This window comes from Peromyscus californicus, unplaced genomic scaffold (genome assembly GCF_007827085.1).
Source record: "Peromyscus californicus insignis strain IS unplaced genomic scaffold, ASM782708v3 Scaffold_13__1_contigs__length_99412109, whole genome shotgun sequence".
Classification (NCBI taxonomy): Eukaryota; Metazoa; Chordata; class Mammalia; order Rodentia; family Cricetidae; genus Peromyscus; species Peromyscus californicus.
The window spans coordinates 44,997,483-45,022,450 of NW_026294424.1; positions in this window are offsets into that span (position 1 = coordinate 44,997,483).

The window sequence follows — 24,968 nt, forward strand, 5'->3', positions numbered from 1 at the left end:
ACCAGCCTGGTCTACACAGTGAGTTCCAGGACCTCCAGGGCTACACAGAAAAACCCTGTCTTGACAAACCAAAAGAAGAAGAAAAAAAAAGGAAGAAGAAGAAGAAGAAGAAGAAGAAGAAGAAGAAGAAGAAGAAGAAGAAGAAGAAGAAGAAGGTTTTGAAAAACAAAAGAATGTCATGCACAAGGGCCTGGATCTTTTTCCAGAAAATGCACACACACATGAGCACACGCATGAACACACGCATGCACACACATACCTTATATATACACAAGTACCATCCATATACACATATGCACACACACAGTACACACATGTGTGCACATGTGCACATATGAATATACATATAGTATATACACAGGTACCATGTACACATATATACACTATACACACATGTACATTCACACATGTGAATACACACATGGACACACATGCACAGATGCACCATGGTCACACATACACTACACATACACATGCACACATATAAATACACATATGCAGACACATATACTGCATACACATAAGTACCATGTACACACACACATACACTACACACATGTACACATGTGCACATGTATGAATACACACATACACTACATACACACAAATACCATGTACACACATGTATACACATATATTACACATGTACACATACAGATACACATATCTTAATAACACTTGGAAGCCATTGAAGGCTGTAAAGCAATAAAAGTTACATGTCATCTGCTTCTTTGGACTCAGGAGTGAGATTCTAGGGAGAAATGGAACTGTACAACGGTGGATTTTAGGGGTGATTAGGAACTTGTAGCTACAGATCAGAAATTTAGACAATCTAAAGTAGGACAGTGGGGATGAAAATGAGAAAAAAGTGGATATAGCTGAATACTGTAGTGTTTCGGAGAACTGCGGGCTCATTTTTGTGGCTGAGTGGAGGGAATGAGGAACAAGAACACATTTAGTGTCTTGATTTGCTTGAGCGATTGATGACAACATTCTCTTAGGAAAGACCCCTGGAGGAAGACCGTTCTCATAGAAGGATTATGGCGGGACATGCTGAACCTCAGTTCACTTTCACGCCAGTGGTTATATGTCAAGGCAGCAGTAGGAAGAGCCTGTTTTCGGCATAAGCAGGTGAATTATTTGTTCTTTTAAAATGGAGTGCAAAACTTTTATTTGGAGTCACAGGTGTAGATGAGGTTCCTAGGCAGAAAAATTAAAAGAGAAAGCAAAATTGAGTAGCTACTTTCTATCCTGCACTTTAAACTATTGGAAGAGGAGAAGGAGGAAACAGAGAAGGATTTGATGGTGAAGAAAGGAGGGAAAAAAATGAAGAATGAAGCCCACATGTGGCATTTCACAGTTGATGATGTAACAGGGGTTGAGGGTTAATTCCTGTGATCATCTGATTTTTGCAGAGTTAATGAGATCCCTTAGTGACAAATAAGATTAAAAAAATAAAACCTTTTGTTTATCAGGAACAAAAACACATTTTAAATTAACCACTCTTAAATTGCCTTTAGGAGGAGCCAAATACCAGTTTAAACTGCACAGGAACTGTTGAGATCAGGCTGTGTTCTACTCTGGGTTACTCCAGTAGTGTATAAAATGAAGTGGGTTTTTCCAGCTGTGCACTGCCCTAGGAGACCACAGGTTACAAGCAGCTTACGGCTCCATTTCAGAGAAAAGAATGACTATAGGCCCTAGGTGGGCCCAGAGACTTCACCATCTGCCAGGCACCACCTCTCCAGCACAGACTGATAAATGACTTATCCCTGGGAGGAGAACAGGAGCCACCCGATAAGTTTATTGGTGTGAGTTAAGACTTTGGGCACACATGGGCATATTACAATCACATCGGGAACAATAGTCCAAGAACTTATCAGACACACCAGGTAGAGGACAGGGTGTGACTCCTTCATCTAGATGCCATAAAGTGATGAATACCTAAACCTTCAATAGCATGGCATCATGCCAACTTGTCATCTGGTATCCGCTGTGGGCCTCAAGAACTGAGAACTCCCCAACTCATTTTGGTCCTCTGCCGTTAAAGCAGCCTCCTCAACCACCTGCCATTCTGGACCTGGACCTGACCTGACCCCTGTTTCCCGCTCCAGGCTTTCACCTCCCCCATGAGCTCTGCAGCTTCACTCTCAAACCATCTCCAGCTGCTCTAGCAGCAACTCCCTCGCTGCCCTGGTTGGTTCATTATCCCATCAATCCAGACTCTTTCTCCACCCACTTCTGAAACCTCTGAAATGCCACTGCAGCCTCCTCTTTAAATTGTATCCGTTCTGCAACCCATATTTAATATACATGAATATGTATATTCACCCTGTGCTATGTGGTGTGTGATATGAGTTGATCTTAGTAATTAAGATGGAACTTCCCGTCGCCTCAGCCAGGCTACCAAGGCAGGTGGATTTTAAGACAAATCACTGCTATTGAAATGGCCAATATTCATGAATTTCTTGTTAGTCAACAAATTCTGACATTGTAGAAAGACATAAATGAGTTCCTCTATGTTTCTGGCATAGCGTGCTCAGGAGAGGAACAAATAAAGCTAAGATCAAAATCTCATAACTATCCTCATCCACGCCACACCCAGAAATTCTCCCTCCTTTCCAAACTTTTCTGCATGTCCCCACTCAGGGGTTAACATACACTTCCTCAATTGGTGGCACAACCTTTTGTGAGCTTGCCTCTGAGTTACCTAAAAACACAAGACTTTCAGCTGAGTCCCCTTCAGCCCTTGGCACATTCTATTGAGTCCTTGAGAGAAGAAGCTAAAAAAATTCATCTGATATGCTTCTCCAGATTCTAGAGTCGTCAAGCCACAACGGAGGAATACCTCATCCATCAGTCACCGAACCAGGGCCGACTTTTGCCCATTTGTGTCTCTTAAACATCTAGGCTAATCTTTTTGTAAACATTCCCTGGAGCAAAACTTTATTCTTTGGGTGGGGGTGGGGCAACAAGCAAAGAATTAGGGCTGCCTTTCCAAGGGAGTTGTCTTTGTCTCATGGATTATCCAGCAGGAATCAGCAAACATTGTATGCAAAGAACAGATGGTAAGTATGTGGGCCTTTGAGGCGGTATGTTTCAGTTGCAACTACTATGATAAAACCGCTGGGAAACGGCGCATGAATGAATCAGCGCCTCTCAAGTCATGTCAGACTCAGTTTACAGACACGGAAATTGTACTTCCATATAATTCTGACATGAATTGTATGTTATTCTTATTTTAAAACTCTGTTTATTATTATTATTACTTTTAGTAGTGGTGGTAGTAGCAGCAACAGCGGTCGTAGTGACAGCAGTAGTGGGGGGGGCACACAAACTACATCATGCACGAAGAACTCAGGGAACAATTCTCAGGAGTCAGTTTTCTCCTCCATTGTGAGATGCAGGGATGAAAACCAAGTCTTCAGGTTTGGAAGAGAAATGGTTTTATTCCAATGAGCCATCTGGTCCCCACAGTGATAGTCTTTATTGTGACCCCCCTCCATCCAGGTCGACAGGAAAATGACAGCAGAACTAGTGGGTTCGGTATAAAGGGATAGTAGGCTGACTGACCATCAGCGCAGAGCTTCACTTCCCTATCACCACCTGTTAGACTACCCCAACAACTGATTTGGAAAATTAAATTCCAATTGTCCAAAATGAAAATTTTAAACTTTATGGGGCAACCATACTGGCAAATACTGGCATCTCGCCCCACCAACATTCTAATTTAAGGCAATCCTAGTGGTGAGTACCATCCAGGAATGGCTATTTGCTTGAGGGTGATAAGACATAATGGTGACAGTTCAGATAAGACTCCCAACTGCAAATTCTCCCAACTCGAGCTGAAGCTGAATCAGAACTGTTGTCAGTAGAGATGCTGTCAGTCAATCTGTGTTGCAAAAACCAGCACGGAGCTGTGATTGTTGCAGCAGATGTTTGAAATGTAATTATAAGCACTTAGAACCATTTTGAGAGGGAATTTAACACATGAAGTTCTTCTTTTGGTATCAGCCTGCAAAATCAATATGGATTTTTGAATTGCACATTGAATGCTCAGGAGCCCTTAGCCTGAAATGACCTTGAGCCAATATTATCTAGTCAGCCAGATTCCTGTACAACTTTTTTATTTTTACAGTTGTTTCATTCTTTGGATTTGTCCCAGGCTATCTGCCATATATTAAATAAAGAGTTCTTGCAAATTCCTTTTGACTGGTTTACACTCAAGATGTTCTGATGCCTGCCTTTCAGAAAATCAACATTATTTCTCCACAGAATGCATTCTTTATATAAAACCAATTTGTTCTGAGGACCTGGGATCAACTCTTTCCCTATTTTATATGTTCACTATTTTCTTCCTTTGAAATATGGGTTAAATATGGGATCTTCCACAGAGGTAATTTTACCATATCACCAACCAGAAGATAAATATTTAAAGTCTCCAAGACTTTGATAATAGTGTACTCTCCTCATCAGCTCAGGATAGCATAACAAAATACATAGACTCAATGGCTTAAACAATAAAAATCTATTTGTTCACAGTTCTGGAAGCTGACAGGTCCAAGATCAAATACCAGTGCCTTGGCATCTTCCTGTCTTTCAAACAGTTGGCTGCTCGTTTCTCAGTAGGTCCTCACATGGGAAAAGGAGAAGACGAAGGTAGGAGAAATGTAAAGAGGGAAGAATAGATGGAAGGAGGGAGGAAGAAAGGGAGAGAAGGCTGGAGAGAGAGAGACAGACAGAGAGAGAGAGAGAGAGACAGAGACAGAGACAGAGAGATCTTCTTATATGCACATTGAACCTATTGGGTCAGAGTGCTACTCTTAGAACTCAATTTAACCTTAGTTACCATCTCTAAGGTCATGTCTCCGTATACAATCACAATTGGGAGTAAAGCTGTCACCATATGAACTCTAGGAAAGCTTAATTTGGTTCATAACCTGCAGATTCAGACCTCAGATTAGTAGATTCCTGAAGCTCAAGAGAACTCCCTGACTGACAAGGTGACAGCCACATCCTGAGAGAACTCATTCTCACCCACCCCGTACTTAACCTTGTTTAGCCTCTTTTAATGACTTCAGTGTGGAATGTATGCGATGTAATTAAGTTTAAGAAACATATACATTAAATCCCAGTGTCTCATAGCAACCGTCTGTCCCCCATTATACTGGTTTGGGTGAGATCAGCTACAGTGGAGCAAATCACAGCCCTTCCGGGGATAGCAGAAGCAAAGGGAGCTGCTGTTCACACTGAGAGCAGATAAGCTTGGGAGCTGTGTGCATGGCTTTAAGGTGAAACAGAGAGTGAGTGCTTCTTGGATTTGAGGGAACAGCTATTAATAGTAGCACCAGGCATGGTGGCACATGACTGTGACCCTGGCACACTGAGTGCTGAAGCAGGAGGAGTCTCACAAATCTGAGGTCAGCCATAGCCTCACAGTGAGTCAGTCCCAGGCCAGCCAGGGCAACATAGCAAGCATAGGTGGAGTGGTAGGGAGGGGTAGACATCAGAGGCCCATTTCGGCCCAAGGTATTTGTTAATTATTTTTTTTTAGTTTTTTTTCAGGTTTTTTTTTGAGACAGGGTGTCTCTGTGTAGCATTTGCTTTCCTCTAACCCACTCCGTAGACCAGGTTGATCTCGAACTCACAGAGATCCACCTGCCTCTGCCTCTGCCTCCTAGTGTGGGATTAAAGGTGTGCACCACCACTTGTATTAGTAATTTTCAAAGATGACCTTAAAGGCTGGTGAAATGGCTTCATGAGAAAAGACATTTGCCGCCGAGCTTGACAACATGAGTTCAACGCTCTGGAACCCACATAACAGAGAGAGAAAACCAATGCATACAAGCCGTCCCCTGACCTCCATACCTGGGCATGCTGTGCCACCTCCAAAATGAATAAACCTGAAAATTTGCATGCATGCACCATTTTACAGGCTAAGCAGGTAACATTTAGGAATGTATATGCATAAGTATGCACATGCATGTAGTAACAGTTAATGAAAACAGAAAGCAAGGAGGGCTTTAATGGTAGGATTTGGAGGGGGAAAACGGAAAAAGGAGAAATAATGTGACTTTATTATAATCTCAAAAAATAAAATTAAAAAAAATCTAATGTCAAGTTAAAGAAAAAGAACCCCAAGCTAATAGGCAGACCCCTGAAAATCACAAAACTTCCTTAGGTGACAAACACACTGTAATCTCTCGCTCAACTGACACACCTCCCCTTGCTCTTCCTGCAGTGAGAAATTCTGCTGAAGACATCTGAGGCAAAGCAACTGCCCGGCACCTGAGGCTGTGAAGCTAATTGGAAACAGACTGAGTTTTATTCGCTCAAATGGGCTTTGGAGGTATGCAGATGGCTGTGTGTCCTCTCCTCTTCCTTTGCCAAGAACTCAGTTCATGGCATCTGTACAGTCTGCATTATATACAAGAGCAAAAAAAGATGCTCCCCATAACTGTTGGTGAAGATACCTCAAGCCTTCCTATGGAGCCAATACTCTCAATTTATATTCTCCCAGGAATCCCAGCATGCTTTGAGAGTTTAAAGACTCATGCCATTTCCAGTTGGCTCTCTCTGCTTTGTGCTGGCAGTTTGAGGGTGTGAGCGCTCTTAAGATTCCTGTTCCAGCCTTCATGGAACTCACATCTCTATGAAACTGTAAGCCAAAAGAAACTCTTTCTTCCTTAAGTTGTATTTGATCACAGTGTTTTATCTCAAAAATATAAACAGAAAAGTAACTGGTACAATTATAAATATGATGTCGAGTCTTTCCATGCTTGCAGGTCTGCTGGTTCTAGAATACAGATAGCTCTTATGCGCTTGTACCTTTTTAGGACAGCACTCTCCTCTGTTTTAAGGTCAAATTTATTTTTTATGTGTGAAAGGTTATGCTATCTACTACTAGTACTAAATTGTCTCACAATGGTTGTGAGATAGGGCTGGCTTATAAGTACCATAAGATGAGCCTCAATGTAGATCATTTTGAATTGGGGAAATGGATGCATGCCATTTTAGCATAAACTATACTGTCTAATTTCATATAAGTTTGAAAACTTTCGTAATATAAAGTTGAAAATATATCTCTGTACATTTAGTTTAGAAGCTATTCCTAACATTTAAATTAATTAGTTGTCTCATTGGTTCATTTAAAAGGTCAAATCTGGTATACTCAAGCAATACTATTTAAAGAATTTTTAATAATTTGAAAGCAATTCCGAAGCTCTAGGAAGAAAAATAAGTATATGTGTGAATATACATATATATATATGTATGTATACATATATTGAGGTATATTATTAAGACTTTTGTGTCCTTGTAACCAAACTCCCAAGGAAAAACTAAGTCACTTAGACACCTTATTTGTGAAATGGGGTATTAAAATAACAGCTTCTTCATGTGGCTGTTGAAAAGGATACATAAACCGGGCGGTGGTGGCGCACGCCTTTAATCCCAGCACTCGGGAGGCAGAGCCAGGCGGATCTCTGTGAGTTCGAGGCCAGCCTGGGCTACCAAGTGAGTTCCAGGACAGGCGCAAAGCTACACAGAGAAACCCTGTCTCGAAAAACCAAAAAAAAAAAAAAAAAAAAAAAAAAAAGGATACATAGGCTAGTACCTGAAGTATCAATGATCATTATGACATTTATTACTTAGCCAATAACATACACTTCACCATTTTCTTTTTTTTTTAATTTTTATTTTTATTTTGCAATACAATTCAGTTCTACATATCAGCCACGGATTCCCTTGTTCTCCCCACTCCGGCCCCCCTCACCTTCCCCCCAGCCCACCCCCCATTCCCACCTCCTCCAGGGCAAAGCCTCCCCCGAGGACTGAGATCAACCTGGTAGACTCAGTCCAGGTAGGTCCAGTCCCCTCCTCCCAGGCCGAGCCAAGCGATCTTGCATAGGCCCCAGGTTTCAAACAGCCAACTCATGCAATGAGCACAGGACCCGGTCCCACTGCCTGGATGCCTCCCAAACAGATCAGGCCAATCAACTGTCTCACCCATTCAGAGGGCCTGATCCAGTTGGTGACCCCTCAGCCATTAGTTCATAGTTCATGTGTTTCCATTCGTTTGGCTATTTGTCCCTGTGCTTTATCAAACCTTGGTCTCAACAATTCTCGCTCATATAAACCCTCCTCATTCTCACTAATTGGACTCCAGTAGGAGATTCTGACATTTAAGGAACTGAGATTCAACCCTAAACTGGCCACATGGTGAGAGAAACTTAGGGATCAGTTTGTGATAGAATTAAAATATCAAGTTCTGTGTTAATAAAACTAAGTTGAGTTTAATCTACCTCTAGAGTCCTTACAGATACCTTTCTACAGTAGTTTTGTCTATGCAGTCACAGGCAATGTGCTGGATAGTTTTCTGTCAACTTAACACAAAGTAAAGTCGTCTGAGGGGAGAGAACCTCAAGAAAATACCTTCACAAGATCAGGCAGTAGGCAAAGCTCTAGGGCATTTTCCTAATTATTGATTGATGGGGAAGGACCAAGTCCATTACGGGTGGGACCATCCTGGACTGGTGGTCATGGATTCTATAAAAAAGCAGACTGAGAAAGCCATATGGAGAAAACCAGTAAGCAATACCCCTCCGTGGCCTCTGCATCAGCTCCTGCCTCCAGGTTCCTGCCCTGTTTGAGTTCCTGTCCTGACTGCCTTTGATGATTGTCTTAGCTAGCATTTCTATGGCTCTGAAGACACCATGACAATGGCAACTCTTATAAAGGAACACATTTAATGGGGGCTGACTTACAATTTTAGAGGTTTAGTCCATTATCATCATGGCACACATGGTACTGGAGAGGTAGCTGAGAGTTCTATACCCAGATCCTCAGGCAGAAGGTAGGAAGAGTGAACAACTCGGCCTGGTTTGAGCTTCTGAAACCTCAAAGCTTACCTCCAGTGGTACACTTCCTCTAATAAGGCAACGCCTACTCCAACAAGGTCACATGTTCTAATCCTTTCAAATAATGCCATTCCCTATGAGCCTATGTGGGCCATTTTCATTCAGTTTACCAGAATGATGTACTGTGATGTTGAGATGTAACACAAATAAACCCTTTCATCCCCAAGTTACTTTTGTCATGGTGTTTTATCACAGAAATACTAGCCCTAACTAAGACAGGCAGTATTGGACAACCAAGTATCCCTCCTAGCATGAATCAAACCTGTCCTGAAAAGTTGTCTCCTTTGCTTAAGCGGTCATAAGAATTATTGTATACTTGCAATAAGCTGGCTCTGAAAGAGTCAAGAAGAGGGTCTGGGCTGGACAGACTTCCTTCCTTCTGCTATTCCCACCAATAAGGTTAACAAGAGGAATCAGAATATAGGCCAAGATTGAAGTCTTTCTCTGAGGGATTACAGAGTTCTAGACATGGAGTGTTTCCACTGACTCATGTCACTAAGCCAGGTATGTGTTGGAAATGGTGCAAGGGATCTTGGCTTTGCTTTTTACTTTGATTTGTCTGTGAGATCTTTACAAAAGCCTTTGAGGAACGGGTGAGATAGAGAGCTAAGCAATGAACACCAGTTCCTTCCCCTGCAGAGGATAGTGTGTGCCTTTAGTTCTAGGGAATCTGATGCTCTCTTCTGGCCTCCACAGACACCCTAATGTATGTGTTAGTTCACACACACCCATGCACACACACTTGCACTCACACATGAAAAATAAAATAAATCTCTCTTCAAAATCATTTTTGAGACAGTCATGAGTAAATAGTGAAGAGAGAAGGGGGAGACAGGATAGAAAGGAAGGAGAGAGAGAGAGAGAGAGAGAGTTTTCCACAATGTCATTCAGGAAGAAGGCAGTAGAGCCTGAATCTAGCCTGAATTCCAAGCTATGCTCAGCTTCCTGACTCTGATGTTTAGAGAGCCTCTTCCTCCAGATCTGCTCCTTCTTGATATAAAAAGCAAAAAGAACAATTTCAAAGCAACAGCAGTGCACACTAGTTCTGTCCTGACCTTGGGTTAGAAGCACTTTACTGATGTTTTGATGATGTCACACACTGCTGTGACAACATACCTGACAACAGCAGCCTAAAAAAGGAAGAGATGTTCTGGCTCACAATGAACTTGCTGTCTCCCATGGAGGGAAAGACCTACCTGCGGAAACATGAGGCAGGCTGTCACATCGTGGCCATATCAGAAAGCAGATCAATGAATCCTAATGTTTGGTTCACTTTCGATTTTTCATAGAGTCTAGGACCTTAGCTCAGGGATAGGTGCTACTTAGGGTAGGTCAACCAACCTCAGTTAATCGATTTAAGATAATCCCTCACAGACTTGCCCAAAGATTTGTCTCTAATGTGACTGTAGAACCTGTCATGTTGACAATCAGCATAAACCCTCACAGGGCAGAACCACTGTTTCACTTCCTAGGTGTTTAAAGTGTGTTTTCAAAATTTAGTCTTGAATGCTGCCTATGTCTATCCCTAGCAAACATTACATATTTCATACCATGTGAAAAGCAGCAGCATAAGGCTACTTCAAGTTTCTGGCTTCTATACCATTCTTCATCCCAAATAACAGTGCTGAGATTCCATCTACAAATTCCCTCAGCTTCCAAGGATGTAATTTGCTTGGTCTTGGAGACTTAAATTCACTTAAAGTGGTTCTGTGCCTTTTTTATTATCTTTTCCACTATCTTGAGCCAGAATCCTTTTTTAAAAATTGGGCCCTTTTTAACTTGAAGAAGACCAAATAGAAATATTTTAGTGTGCTGTCACCTTTTAGCATTGTAACACACACACACACACACACACACACACACACACACACACACACACACACACACAGAGAGAGAGAGAGAGAGAGAGAGAGAGAGAGAGAGAGAGAGAGAGACTTGGACATGCATGTGTACAAACAGCAATCTCTCCCTTGAAAAAAGCCATTCTGTCCTCTTTCACGAGTTTAGATATCTTTACATATTTAGTTTTGCATTCCTGATAAATCTTAGTTATTGATACATTTATGCATTCAATTTCTGAGAAGGTGCCTCTCTCATATTTCTAGCTAAAAAACATTGCAGCAAGATTTGATGCAACAATGATTCCATGTGGGGCAATATAACTCACCTTTCTACCTGGTTTCAATTTATGGTACCCGTGCTGTAGGACAATTTCAAACAAATTATTAGGTTCCATAAACCAATGAGTAAGGTTTCATAACATTTTGATAAAACACTATCCCCATACATAGATATAGCTATATAGTTAGGACTTTTTTTTAAAGCACCAAGATTGTCTTGCACCATTTATTTTTATGCTTTTAATTCTGTTGCTTTCCCAATTGCTACAAATTGTCTTAATGCTAAATCTGTTGTTTTGCTAGATAACGCTACTTTTAGCAGACAGGCGTTATCCAAATTTTGGTGCACTTTAGGGAATTTGGTTTGGATTGCCCTTCAAGATCAGAATTGATGCTACTGACCCACCATTAGTAGGGCACCAAATCTGAGTTATTTCCCCTGTGTGGGTGATGGATTGTGCCGCCCCAGCTCCTGGCACTCCTTTTCCCATTACCCACTGTGACTAATCACATGCATTTGCAAGATGATTAGCCAAGGTTAGGGGTACAGTCTGTGATTATGGAAGAGATTTTTTTCTTTATGTGAAAAATTACTAGTTTATAATAGCACTGAATTATAATTTTGCTCTGTCTCCTAACCAATGGTGGGATGTTAATGGTAATTCATGTTCCTGTGGTTGTTTGTGTGTTATGTGCTGCACAGCTTCTGAGTAAAATCCTGTACCACCCTCATTTCCCCCGTGAAATGTTTACAGCTGTCACAGGTACCAGTTCTACTGCTAAAGGACCACGAGTCCATTCATATATTTGGCATGCATTTACTCCATGTTTATTGTATGTTGAGCTCTGTTCTGATGCTGGGAGTACCAGCTGCATATCCATCAGTCTTTTCCTTCCTGTAGTTTTCATTTTGATAGAGAATGGAAGGACAGACAGAAATGTACAAGAGAAGGCATTGGTAAGTGGGGAGGAAACAGAGTAGAAAAGGAAGACAGATATTACAATGGACAAATAATTGCTGATTTCTATAGGATGGCCAGTAAAGGTCTGGCTAACAAGGAGACCTCCGAGCAGAGACTAAACAGGGAAGAGCAAACCACATGTGTCCACACTTTCTAAGCCTAGCCAGACAGTGCTGCCATCAACTTGAGTTGGGGCCACATATTCAAATGCCCAAGACTTTTGGAGGCATCTCATTGAAACCACCACAACGTAAGTGTCTGGAGAAAGCCTCAGGTGAAAGTGTAATGCAGAAACTCTGAATGAGGGGGCACAGGCTCATGTTCCAGAATGACCAAGAGGCTATTTTGAAGCAAAGATAATGGAAACTCACAAAAGATCAAGTCAGGGAACAAACAGGAATGGTGATCGTGTAGGACCACATTGGCATTTGATTTAAGTATCTTGGCTTTTACTGCCAGCAAAATTGAAAAGTATTGCATGATTGTTGATGGCAGAGTGGGGCTGTCTGTCTTTAAGAGCAGTGAATTTGGCTGATATCTAAGGTTACACTTTTATGTATTAGGCATCTAATCGTGTATAACCAGTAGCCTTGAAATAAATCACTTAAAATAACATTCTTATCCCATAGTTTCTCTGCATCAGGAATCGGGCATATCTTGTCTGGGTCCTTTGCTTCACTCTCTTTACAAAGCCACATTAAGGAACTGTGGCTGTAGCTCAGTGGTAGATTGCTTAACTAGTGTGTGGGATGCTGAGTTTGATCACTGGCATCAAAATAACAAACAAAGTGGTATCAAGGTATTGGTTAGGGACTCAGCAGCATGTAATCTCAGGTTGGCCTGGGGCAACACTATCTCTAAACAAAACAAAACCCAACAAAAGTGTGTACAGGAGCTTATTTACACCTTCTACCACAAAAAGAGAGCAAGATGGCTCCATCTATGAGAAAATGAGTCCCACAAGGCACCGAATCTAAAAACCTGACTGTTTGATCCTCAAGTTGCTAGCCTCTAAAACCAGCATTCATCATTTATAAACCACCTCATGTATGATGTTTATAGCAGACAGAAAGGACCAAGGCAACACTTGTGATTTTGTCCCCACCAAAGATAACCTTAAGCATATATGTTCAATGTCTCATAGGCTTAAGCATGCAGAGTGCAAAGTGGTACTTTGGAGCAGGAGTTTGCAAGAAGAAAGCTCCCACATTACCTTGGCTGATCTAGGACTTCTGTTTGCTTGCAATTCTTGGGCAAATAAATCAGGAATGCAATATCCTGACAGAAGGAGGGAATATCTGCAACAGTATATGATGTTTTCAAATTTTTTTCGGTGAAGGCTACTCAGTGATCCCAGTAATGTCTAGGCTATAACACCCTGGACAGAGTGCTTTCAGCTGTGGTGTGAAACAAAGTATGCACAGAAAAGGATCCATCTATCCTGTGCATCTTGCCTTGGCCTTGGGCTACTAATTGGGTTGGCTGGGGATCTTAAGCATCTGATTATTCTTGTTGCTGCATGCCTGTGAGTTAAATATGCTTTGCCTGATGTGTTGTCTGTCTGTCTCAATGGACATATACTGTGGCAGCCGAGTTTGTATATAATTTCCATTTAGAACTAGGAAGTTTTGCGGTATCTTCTGGCTTCTTCTAGTTAGTACTGCCCTGGAATCTTCATCACCCAAAGACAAAAGCAGGCCTGTATTAATTCGTGATGGATAACTTGAAATTACAGAGCACTCTTTCAAATATTTCCAAGACAATTCTTTCTTCAAAGATAAGATGACTCCCTTTTTTTTTTCCTTCTTTTCTTGTGTGCTTGCCTAGTTTTGTTTCGGACAAGGCTCATTGTCGTTTAGTATCTGTTCCTAGAATGCTTTTCTTAGCAACAGCATCTTCTTTTTCTTTTTTCTCCTCCTCTTCTTCTGACCAATTTCATCATCAAAAGTGATTTTGATGTGATATATATATGTGTGTGTGTATGTATGTGGCATATATATGTGATATGATATATCTGTATCTATATTTCTATGTGTATATATGTATATATGTATATATGCTGCATGGTCCAGTATGGCCTCAAATCTGCAACCAAACTGCCTGAGCCACTTGAGTGCTGGAAATAAAGTCATGCATGACTAAATCTGGCCAACTTTGTATTATAAATTACACATACTCTCCCTAAGGTTCCTGAGCATGTTTTACCTGTTCTTAGAGAGTCTTGACTTAAAGTCCTGTAGGGATGGGAATGAACTTGTGCTCATGTGCAAGAATTTGCTCACTTAATTTCATTCATGACCTTATCATGTTCAGGAACTAGAATTGGTAGGAATTGTGTTTATTAAAAGACTGGGAAGACGGAAACGTACTGAACACAAACTCCATCTTGGGGACTTAGGTAAAAGGCTTTTATAGTGAGGAAAATACACACAGTGACTACATTCGTCATTTTCCCATTGGTGCAATAAAACACCCACCAAAAGTAATTTAAGAAAAGAAAAGTTTAATTCAGCTCATAGTTTGGAGGTACAGTCTATTATTGTAGGGAAGTCCTGGCAATCGGAACATAAACAAGCTGGTTACATTGTATCTGCAGGCAGGAAGCCAACTCAATTTTTGATGTCAAAAACATAGGATACTTCTTAGTTTGTTCTTTAGTACTCTGAGTAATAATAGTAACAAATACTCTTCAAAGGTTTAGATATATTATATCTAATCACCATACTAACCCAACAAGGTATGTGTAGTTACACTTGGTAGTAAGAAGAGCAATATAATCAGAATGTATAAAATGCAATGTGCTGCTCTGACTGCATAGAAATTCATTGAGTGGTAGAGTCTTTGTGTCTCACTAATTTCCATGTGTAATTTTTTTATTTGAACTTTTTAATAATAAAGTTTAATTTAAAAATATCACTTTAAGTAATAGAAAAAAAGGAGTAGGGAATACTTAGTTTGTAAAAGTAACAAGCAGTACGTACATAAGAGTAAGTTTTGTTCTGCAAATTCAACGCAGTGCTTTCTGTATTAAGAAGCATCTCTAGGGCCAGTGAGACAGCTCCGTGGGTCAAAGTGCTTGCATCCCACACTTGGTGACTGGAGTTTGATCCCCAGAGCTCAGGGTAGAGGGAGAGACCAAACTCCTACAGGCACACACACACACACACACAAAACACACACACACACACACACACACACACACACACACACACACTAAACACATACGCACACAAAAAAAACCACACACACACAAAACACACGCACAACACACACAAAAAAAACCACACACACAACACACACACACAAAACACATACACACACACAAAACACACAAAAAAACCACACACACACAAAACACACACAAAACACACACACACAAAACATACACACACAAAACACACACACAAAACACATACACACAACACACACAAAACACACACAAAACACACAAAATACACACACACACAAAACACACATACACACAAAACACACATACACACAAAACACACACACATAAAACACACACACAAAACACACACAACACACACACAAAAACCCCCCACACACACAAAACACACACAACACACACACACTCAAAACACACACTCAAAACACACACACAAAACACACACACACAACACACACACACACACACACACAGAGTAAAATAAGTAATTTTGTTAAAAAAGGGAACCTGGTGATTTAGAGTCAACCTCTTGTCTTGGTACTAAGACAAGAAAGTTTGTTACTAAGAAAGATACTTAGAACTGGTGACTTCCTTTACAACTGCAAATTATTTCCCTTCTGAAGGATGGATGCATTCTTTTCTCAAAGTTTCTCCTTAGTATGTTGTTTCTTAAAATAATCAGCTCAAAATAATACTTACACGAAAGGCAGATATGGAGTTCAGATTCTGCTCCCTACAGTCACATTTCAGGATGTTCTGTTCCAGTCCCCTGCAGTCCTGTTTTGGGATCTTTTATTTTGGTTCCTGATAACTTGCTACTTTTTGTTTGTTTGTTTGTTTCCAAATCTGCAAAGGGGCTAATCTGTACCTCACTGTCACAAACTTATTTATAGGAGTGGTAATATATAATATTTTTGAAATTGCTGCGATCTTGTCTTGGCTAATTTATTCCGTAACATTTTACTATTATTAAGGCTTTTTATTATAGAAAGTAGTCACAGTGATGACATGTTCGAACAATTTGTTGATGGTAAAGAAATTTTCCTTAATCTTATTACATGTGAACCAACCATGAAATAATAGTCATCACAAAATGGACTTGTGATAACTAAAAAAGTCAGAAGCAATGGAGAAATTTGTAGTTCAGATGCAAATTTCTTTTTATTCTTCTTTAAAAATTGACAGGTAAATTTATATTTATTATGTGCAACAAGGTATTTTGAAGTGTGCGCATTATGAAATGACCACAGCCAGATAATTAGCCTCTTTTATACCTTATAGAGTTTCCTATGTGGTGTGGTGAATACTTTTAATGGTTCACCCTTAGAGTTTTTCAAGAATATTTTTATTAACTATAATCACCTTAGTTTATAAGTGATTTGAATTTCACCTACCTGTATTTTTATCTCTTTTCCATCTCTCTAAACTCTCCTACCTTAACCATGCCAGTTTCAGGTAGCTGTCATTCTGTCTATGAGTAAAATCATGTGATACCTTTTTGTGTGTGTGCTTGCTCCTTTCTACTTAGCACAATGTCCACCAGCACCATCCACATCCACATCATAGCAAATGGAAGGATCTCCTTAAGACTGTAAAACATTCTACTGAAGAGATATTCACATTTTCTCTACCCACATGACTGATTCTATATCTTGGCCATTGTGAACAATGCTACATTAAACACAGTAGTGTAGAATTCTCTTGGTCATCTTGGTTTTATTTCAATTGGACATATACCTAGTAGTGGGATTGCTGGATCCTACAGCATTTCTACTTCAAATTGCTTAAAAAATGTCCATACTACATTCATAACAGCTTTACTAATTTATGTTTCCATCAAGAGTGCAAAAATTATCTCTGTATTCTAATAGCACTACCTTTCAACTTTTCCATAATAGCCATTTTAACAGGTTGGGGGTGCCGTGTTATACATCTTTTCATACGATTACTGGCTGTTTTTCATCTTCTGAGATAAGCCTATGCAGGTGCTATGCAATTTTCTTAATTAGATGAACTCCTAAGACTGAGCTTGAGTTTGTATATGTCTTAGATATTAACTCTACTGATCTACAGTTTGCAAATTTTTTCTTTCATTCTATAGTTGAGTTTCTTGATTCTTCTATTTGCTTTATAGAAGATTTCTCTTTCTTAACCTCCTTGGATTTTCTATTTTTTTCATAATTCAATATTGGTAAATTCTATATACTTAGGCATTTCATCTATTTTTTAAGACATACAGCTTACTGATGTATAATTGCTGATAATAGTCCCTTATGATCTTGCATTTCTGTTGCATCAGTTTCAGTGTGTCCTTTAATCATTTCTGATTTTATTTGAGTTATCACTCTTTGTGTTTCTATTTCTCTCCTTTTTTTTGTCTTAAACCAGCTACATTTTTATTAACTTTGTGAATTGTTCTAAAATCCAATCCTTACTCTTAACTGATTTTTTGAAATTAATTTTTGAATCTCCACTTTTACTTCTATCTGATTGTTTTATTTCCTTCCTTTTATTGATTTTTCATTTATTTTGTTCTTTTTTTCCTGGTTGCTTAAGATACAACAGCATGTTGCTTAATAGAGGTCTTTTGTCCTTTTGATGTAGGTATTTATTTCTATAAACTTCCCCTTCACAACAACTGTTTCTTCTTTTCTGTTTTTTTTTTTTTTATATTTTTATTGATTCTTGGGGACTTTCACATCATGCATCCCAATCACTCTCATTTCCCAGTCCTTTCGTGTTTGCCTCCTTCTCCCTTGTGACCTTCACCCCCTAAAAAAATTAAAATTAAAAACAAACAAAACTCCAATATGTGTTATCCATACACTCCCTGGAGCACGGTCAAACTCTCCGGGTCCTGCCCCTTAAGTAGAACTGAGTCATTCCCCTTCCGAATCCCCACCAGAAGTCATCAATTAGGAGAGCCAACCTCAGCATCCTTATCACACTTTCTGAGAGTTCTCTTGTATGGCTTCCTGTTTAAGCTGTTACCCATCTTTTTTGGAGGGAGGGGGATGCAATGGAATAGGGGTTGTCACAGAAACCTGCCATGTTCCTCTCTCTCAACTGTGCCTGCAATCATTAATGTCACTGCAAAAGTAGCTTCCCTGCTCTTTATAGTCAGCGGGAGCATGGTTCATGGACTTCTACATGTTTTCTGGTGACACCACAAACCCCAGCTGCAATAGAATACAGACAAGGCCCTCAGAAGCAGTCCAGACCATGGACATCAACTTGGCCTCAGATCATAGCACAGGCCACTCACGTCAGTGTGGGCTCAGGAGGCAGCACAGCCCATGGACATCAGTATGGCTTCAGGCTACAGCACAGGCCATGGCCTTCAGTGAAAACATGGGCCATGGACATCAATGCAGACCTTGGCTGCAGTAGAACCCCGGACCGAGACATGGCCCTTGGTAGCAGCATAGATCCAGACATCACCATGCCTTCAGGTGACAATACAGGCCACTCACATCAGTAGGACCCTCAGGTTCAATTCCCAGCACACACATGGCAGCTCACAGCTGTCTATAAGTGAGGTTCCAGGGGATCTGGTATCCTTACACAGACATACAGGCAGGCAAAACATCAATGCACATAAAAGAACTGTATTTTCTATGTCTCATCATTTTTTTTATGTGTTGTAGTCCTATTTTCATTTGTTTATATTTTAAATTTCCCTTTTAATGTCTTTATACACCAGGCCCCTGGTATTTCTGTGGTGTGTTGATTAATTTCCATGTATTTACAGGTTGTCTAAAGAATCTCTACTTAATGGTATGTACCTCATTGTGGTAAATGAAGATGCTTAACGGACTTTGAGTCTTCTTCAGTTTGAAGAATATCCTATGGAATTGATAAGAATCTGCATTCTTTACCTGCTAGTTATATGTTGGGGACCATTGAGGCTAGAGTTTAGTTCAAGCCTAAAAGACTTTCACTAAATTTCTATCCAGGTGATCTGCCCATTGCTGAATGTGAAGTCTTGATGTTCTCTGCTATAACTGTACTGTGCTCTTTCTTGTCATATCCATGAATATTTGATTGGTATATTCCATTAAGTTCTTCAATGTTGGGAGCATGCATTTGCATACATATTCTCTCTTCTTACTGAATTGACTCATTCCTCATTATGTAACACAATGACTTCTAGGTCTCTTTCTCAAAACTTTTACTTCAAAATATCTATTTTATCTGCTACAGATATAACTATCTCTCCACTCCTTGGTTTTCACTTTTATCATAATACCCTTTTCTTCCTATTTATGTGTTCTCCAAAACAAGGAGTCTCTTATGGGTAGCATACAGCTGAGTCTTTAAAAATTTCAAGACATGGACCAACTCTACAGCTGCCCAGGCCCAGACCAGGGTTATGACTTAGCCTACTCCAGTATCTACCCCATCAATGATCTGCTGGAGCACATGACGGGACCTGAACAGCAGACATAAGGTTCAGGATCTCCACAACACAGGGCACCCCCAGGATGTCCAGAAAGAGTCCTAGTGGGGGCCCAGCATCGACTATGTAGTAGAGAGCAGGGACCTTGAACCAGACAGTGACTCTTTGCAATAAACACTTGCAAATAGAGATGTAGAGACCAAGGGGTATACAACATGACTTGTTGGGTAGCACTGTAGCTTCCATGAGATTTTTAATCCCCTTTCCCTTTTTAAAATTTTTTCTCATTTTATTTTCTTCAATTTTTTCTCTTGAATTTTGCTTTATGGGGGTAGGGGTTTTGCAGGGGTGGAGGGCCTATGCAAAGAGATTGGGAATGAATGGGATCAAGATATATGATTTGAAAAATATAAAATAAATAAATTTTATTAAAAAAACACTTCTTTTGAAGCTAGGGAGCCAGCATGGGACCCACCTAGGCCCTTTGCATGTGGGTGACAGTTGTGTAACTTGGTCTGTTTGTAGGGCTCCTAGCAGTAGGATCAGGACCTGTTCCTGGCAATTGAGCTGGCTTTTGGGAACCTACTCCCCAGACTGGATTGCCTTGCCCAACCTTAATGCAAAGGGAAGAGCCTGGTCCTGCCTCAGCTTGATGTGCCATGCTTTGTTGACTCCCATGGGAGGCCTGCACCTTTCTGAATGAAGACAGAGGAGGAGTGGAGGGGAGGGGGATAAAAGGGAAGCAGGGGTGAGGGGAGAATGTAAGGAGAGGAGGGAGTGGAAACTGTGGTCAGTATGTAAAATAAATGTAAAAATTTAATTAATGAAAAAAACTTCCAAAAGAAAAATTCCAAGCCATTCTGCCAATATTTTTTGATTGAAGAATTTAGTCTATTTGGCATTCAAAGTGATTATAAATAGATAAATATTTAGTACTTACATTTATTAATAGTTTTCCTGTAGTATTTAAATACCCTTTGTTTCTCTCCTCCTCTGTCTCTGTCTTACTTTTGTGTGTGTGGTCAAGTGATTTTCTCCAGTGGTGTGTTATTTATTTATTTACCTATTTAGCATTATTACTATCACTGTTATTTTTAATTTTTTTCTTTTGACAGATACCCACAATGTGGTGAGACTAGCCTTGAACTCAGTATATATCCCAGGTATCTTAGTTAGGGTTTTATTGTTGTGAGGAGACACCATGACCATGGGAACTCTCATAAAGGAAAACATTTAATTGAGGCTGGCTTACAGTTTCAGAGGTTTAGTCCATTATCATCATAGCAGGAAGCATGGCAGCATGCAGGCAGACATGGTGCTAGAGAAGGAGCTGAGAGTTGTATATCTTTTTTTTTTTTTTTTTTTTTTTTTTTTTTTTTTTTTTCTTTTTTTTTTTTTTTTTTTTTCCCCTTTTCTATTTTAATAAAAAGGAAAAAAAAGAAAAAGGTTATAACTAACAAAAGAAAAACTATATACAAAAGTACAATGACTATATACAATATATACAAGTAATAAATGTCTAAACAATGTCTAGTCCATTTGTATTTGACAAATTCAGAGAAAATAATTTCATTATCTATCCTATTTTGTTAAGTCCAAAATGTATCTAATTCACTTTCTATCCTAATTAATCTTCAACTATAACTAACTAACCTTCAACTATAACTAACTAATCTTCAACTCCCTCAGAGACCCAAGAAGGAAATAATATTAGCTAACAAAAATAAAAACAGAAAGTGCATGCAAGCAACTTCCAAAAAATTTGTGAGTTGACAGAAACAGCCAGCTGCCTGGACAGTCACCTGAGGTTTCTCCACAGTGTTGGGGCATCATCTTCAGCCTATAGGCTTAGCATATCTGACAGACTCATTTGTGAAGTAGGATGTACACAAGGTCGACAGTTCAACCTCACATTGGGTGAGAGCAGTCCATGTACCAGAAACACCTGAATTCCACTAGTGTCATGTCATGATTCAGGATTTTAAATTCTGGAAATTGTTGTTGATTTTTTAATTCAGCTGTCCATTCTTGGCTGTGTATATATGGCTTCATCTTAACATCCCGTTCTTCTCCACATCACTGGAGAGTTGTATATCTTGATCCACAAGCAGCAAAAGGAGACTGTGTTACACTGGACATAGTTTGAGCATAAGAGATCTCAAAGCCCTCCTCCACAGTGACACACTTTCTCCAATAAGGCCACACATTCTAATAGTACCATTCCCTATGGGCCAAGCATTCAAACAATTCAAATATTCAAAACATTCAAACACATGAGTCTATGGGGACCATTCTTTTTTTTTTTTACTTATTTTTATTTTGCAATACAATTCAGTTCTACATATCAGCCACGGATTCCCTTTTTCTCCCCCCTCCCGCCCCCCTCACCTTCCCCCCAGTCCACCCCCCATTCCCACCTCCTCCAGGGCAAAGCCTCCCCCGCGGACTTATATGGGGACCACTCTTATTCAAAACAATAAATGGAAATTCTCTGGAATCAACCTCCTTAATGCTAAGATTATGGGTATATACCATCATGCCCAGCTTCAGTTTTATTTCTGTTTATTTGTTTGGTTGGGGTTTATTTGTTGTTGTTATTTGTTTATTTGTTTTTTGAGACAGGGGTTCTCTGTGTAATAGTCTTGGCGGCCCTGGAATTTACAAAGATCTGCCTGCCCTTGCCTTTCAGGTGCTGGGATCAAAGGTGTGAGCCACCACACTCAGCTGTTTTTTATTTCTTATGTATCCACTATAATATTTGGGCACCTTGAGTCTTTCAAATGACATTTTATAGGTTATTTTACTCTAATACCTTAACTTTGATCTTATGTCCTTCTACCACACTCACGGCTACCATTTGACAATCCATTCTTGCTGCATTTCTTGTGTTTGGCACTAAGATAGGAAGGGTAACAAGAAACTATCCTTCCTAACTTCTTCAGTCCGTTTCTTCTCGCTGTTGTGCAAGGATGTTCATGTGCACAGAGTCCTTCAAACGGATGCTTTTGCGGAAAGACAACCACTAAGAGAGCTCTATTCTTTTCATCACAAAAACATTTACTGATTGCTTAGACAAATGAAAGGCACAGTTGATTCTTTGTTGCCCGCCTGCCACCCATTTACTTGACATTTTAGGTTGCTGCCACAGTCATCATTCAATTGCCTCTGACTTCTCCTTTGCCTTTCACATGTTTTCTGGGAAACAAACAAAAGCAAACAAGTATAACTTAAAGCAAGGCAATTGAAACAATACACTATTTGGTTCAGGAATAGAAAAATCAGATAGATTGAAAGGCTGGGAAAGTCACCATCTTTTGTTTCACATGGGCTGGACTACTAGTATGAAGTTGATTTGTATATTAATAAAGTTTACCTACAGATAAGAAGGGCACAGAGAAAAGGAGACAGCCTAAAGGATCACAGCAGGACTGACATGCTGACTGATTATATTTTATTCATGCCTAGAGTCTCTTCTCCTTTATGGTCTGTCATTTAAATGAACCAAATTCTCTTTATTGCTTTAGTCACTGTGCTGAGTTTGCTGTTACTTGAAACCAACAACTTCCTTATGGAGTCATATTAATGAATGGCTACTGGATAAAATTGATGGTGAAAAGTATATTGTGTTTTTTTATACTTAAATACAAATACATTTGATACATTGTGCTGTTATTTGAAGTCACATAAAAAGTCTCTGCTCCATAGATTACACCATGATACTTGTTAGTAATATTCCCTTGATTAGAGTCAGTTCTGGCTTCTTTGTTATATCATTCCTGACAAACAGGCATAGGGAATTTCAGGTTTGATTTACTTACATTGTTTGAGGTAAAGCAACTGGAATCTGCCAGTAAGATGTCAGAAAACTCAGCAGAGCTTAGAAAGCTGAACTACCAGGTACCACCATGTTGTGGAATATTAATTTAAGATGTGTTACATTTGTTTATGCTGTGGAATATTTGTTGAATGATGTAAAGATATGTTGCATTCTTTTATGTTGCATTTTTTTTAAACTCTGTGAAGCTGTGTTACTTTGACTGTATAAAGCAACTGATTGGTCTAATAAAGAGCTAAATGGCTAGGCAGGAGAGGGATAGGTGGGGCTAGCAGGCAGAGAGAATAAATAAAGGAGAAAAAGAAAAGAGAGAAGAGCGAAAGGAGAAGGAGAAGAGGACACCAGGATGTAGTTGATGGTTTCCTGTGTCCACCTGGCTCCTGTAACCACTCAGACTCAAGTAAACACACAGAACTTATTTTGGTTATAAACTGTATGACCATGGCAGGCTTCTTATTATCTAGTTCTTATATCTTAAATTAACCCATTTCTATTCATCTATAAGTTGCCACATGGCTTGTGGCTTACCGGTACTTTACATCTTGCTTCTCATGGCGGCAGCATCTGGCAGCATCTCCTGACTCAGCCTTCTACTTCCCAGCATTCTCTTCTCTTCTTATCCCGCCTGTACTATACCTCCTGCCTGGCTACTGGCCAATCAGCGTTTTATTTATCAATCAATCAGAGCAACACATTCACAGCATACAGAAAGACATCCCCAGCACCAGGAGTCAGCTACACAGCTACATAGCAAGCCACAGAGTAAAAAGTAAAGAAAGGTATATAGAATAGAGAAAGAGAAAAGCCCAGAGGCAAAAGGTAGATGAGATAATTTAAATTAAAAAAGCTGGCTGGAAATAAGCAAGCTAAGGCTGGGCATTCATAAGTAAAAATAAGTCTCAATGTATTTATTTGGGAGTTGGGTGGCAGGTTCCCAAAAAGTTAAAAACAAAACAAAAACAAAAACAACCAAAAACCAACTATACCACCAAACTACTGGATTCAAAAAATAAACCTATGTCTACAATCAAGAAGACAGAATAGGCAAAGGCTAAAACTAGAGAAAGCACCAACTCCCTGCTCCATTTCCAGTCTGTAGAAGCACATGGCCTAGGAAAATTTGAATACAAAATCTGCTCCAGTAGATCATTAATTAAATCCTTGGTCTCCAGCTAGAGGTATATTTTCAGAATGCTCTAGAAACTATCTCTAGGTAGTAGGTCACTGTGGGTTGCGTTTGGGGGGTACCCTTCCCTGGAGTTTTCTTGTCTTGCTCTCTGCCTCCTGTCTGTGTGGAGGAAAAGGTGTCCCTCCAGCACCCACCACATACTGCTGCCACTCTGTGTTCTGTATAGGTGCATACAGCCAAAACACAGACTGAACACTCCAAAATCACAAGCTAAAATAGGTCTTTCCTCCCATAAATTGTCATGTCCTAGCATTTTAAAACATGGATTGTGACCCTCAAATAGAGTCACAAGCTTAATATCAAGGCCATGGATAACTTGGGAGCAATAAAAGGTCTCTAAATATGGAATGAACAAATT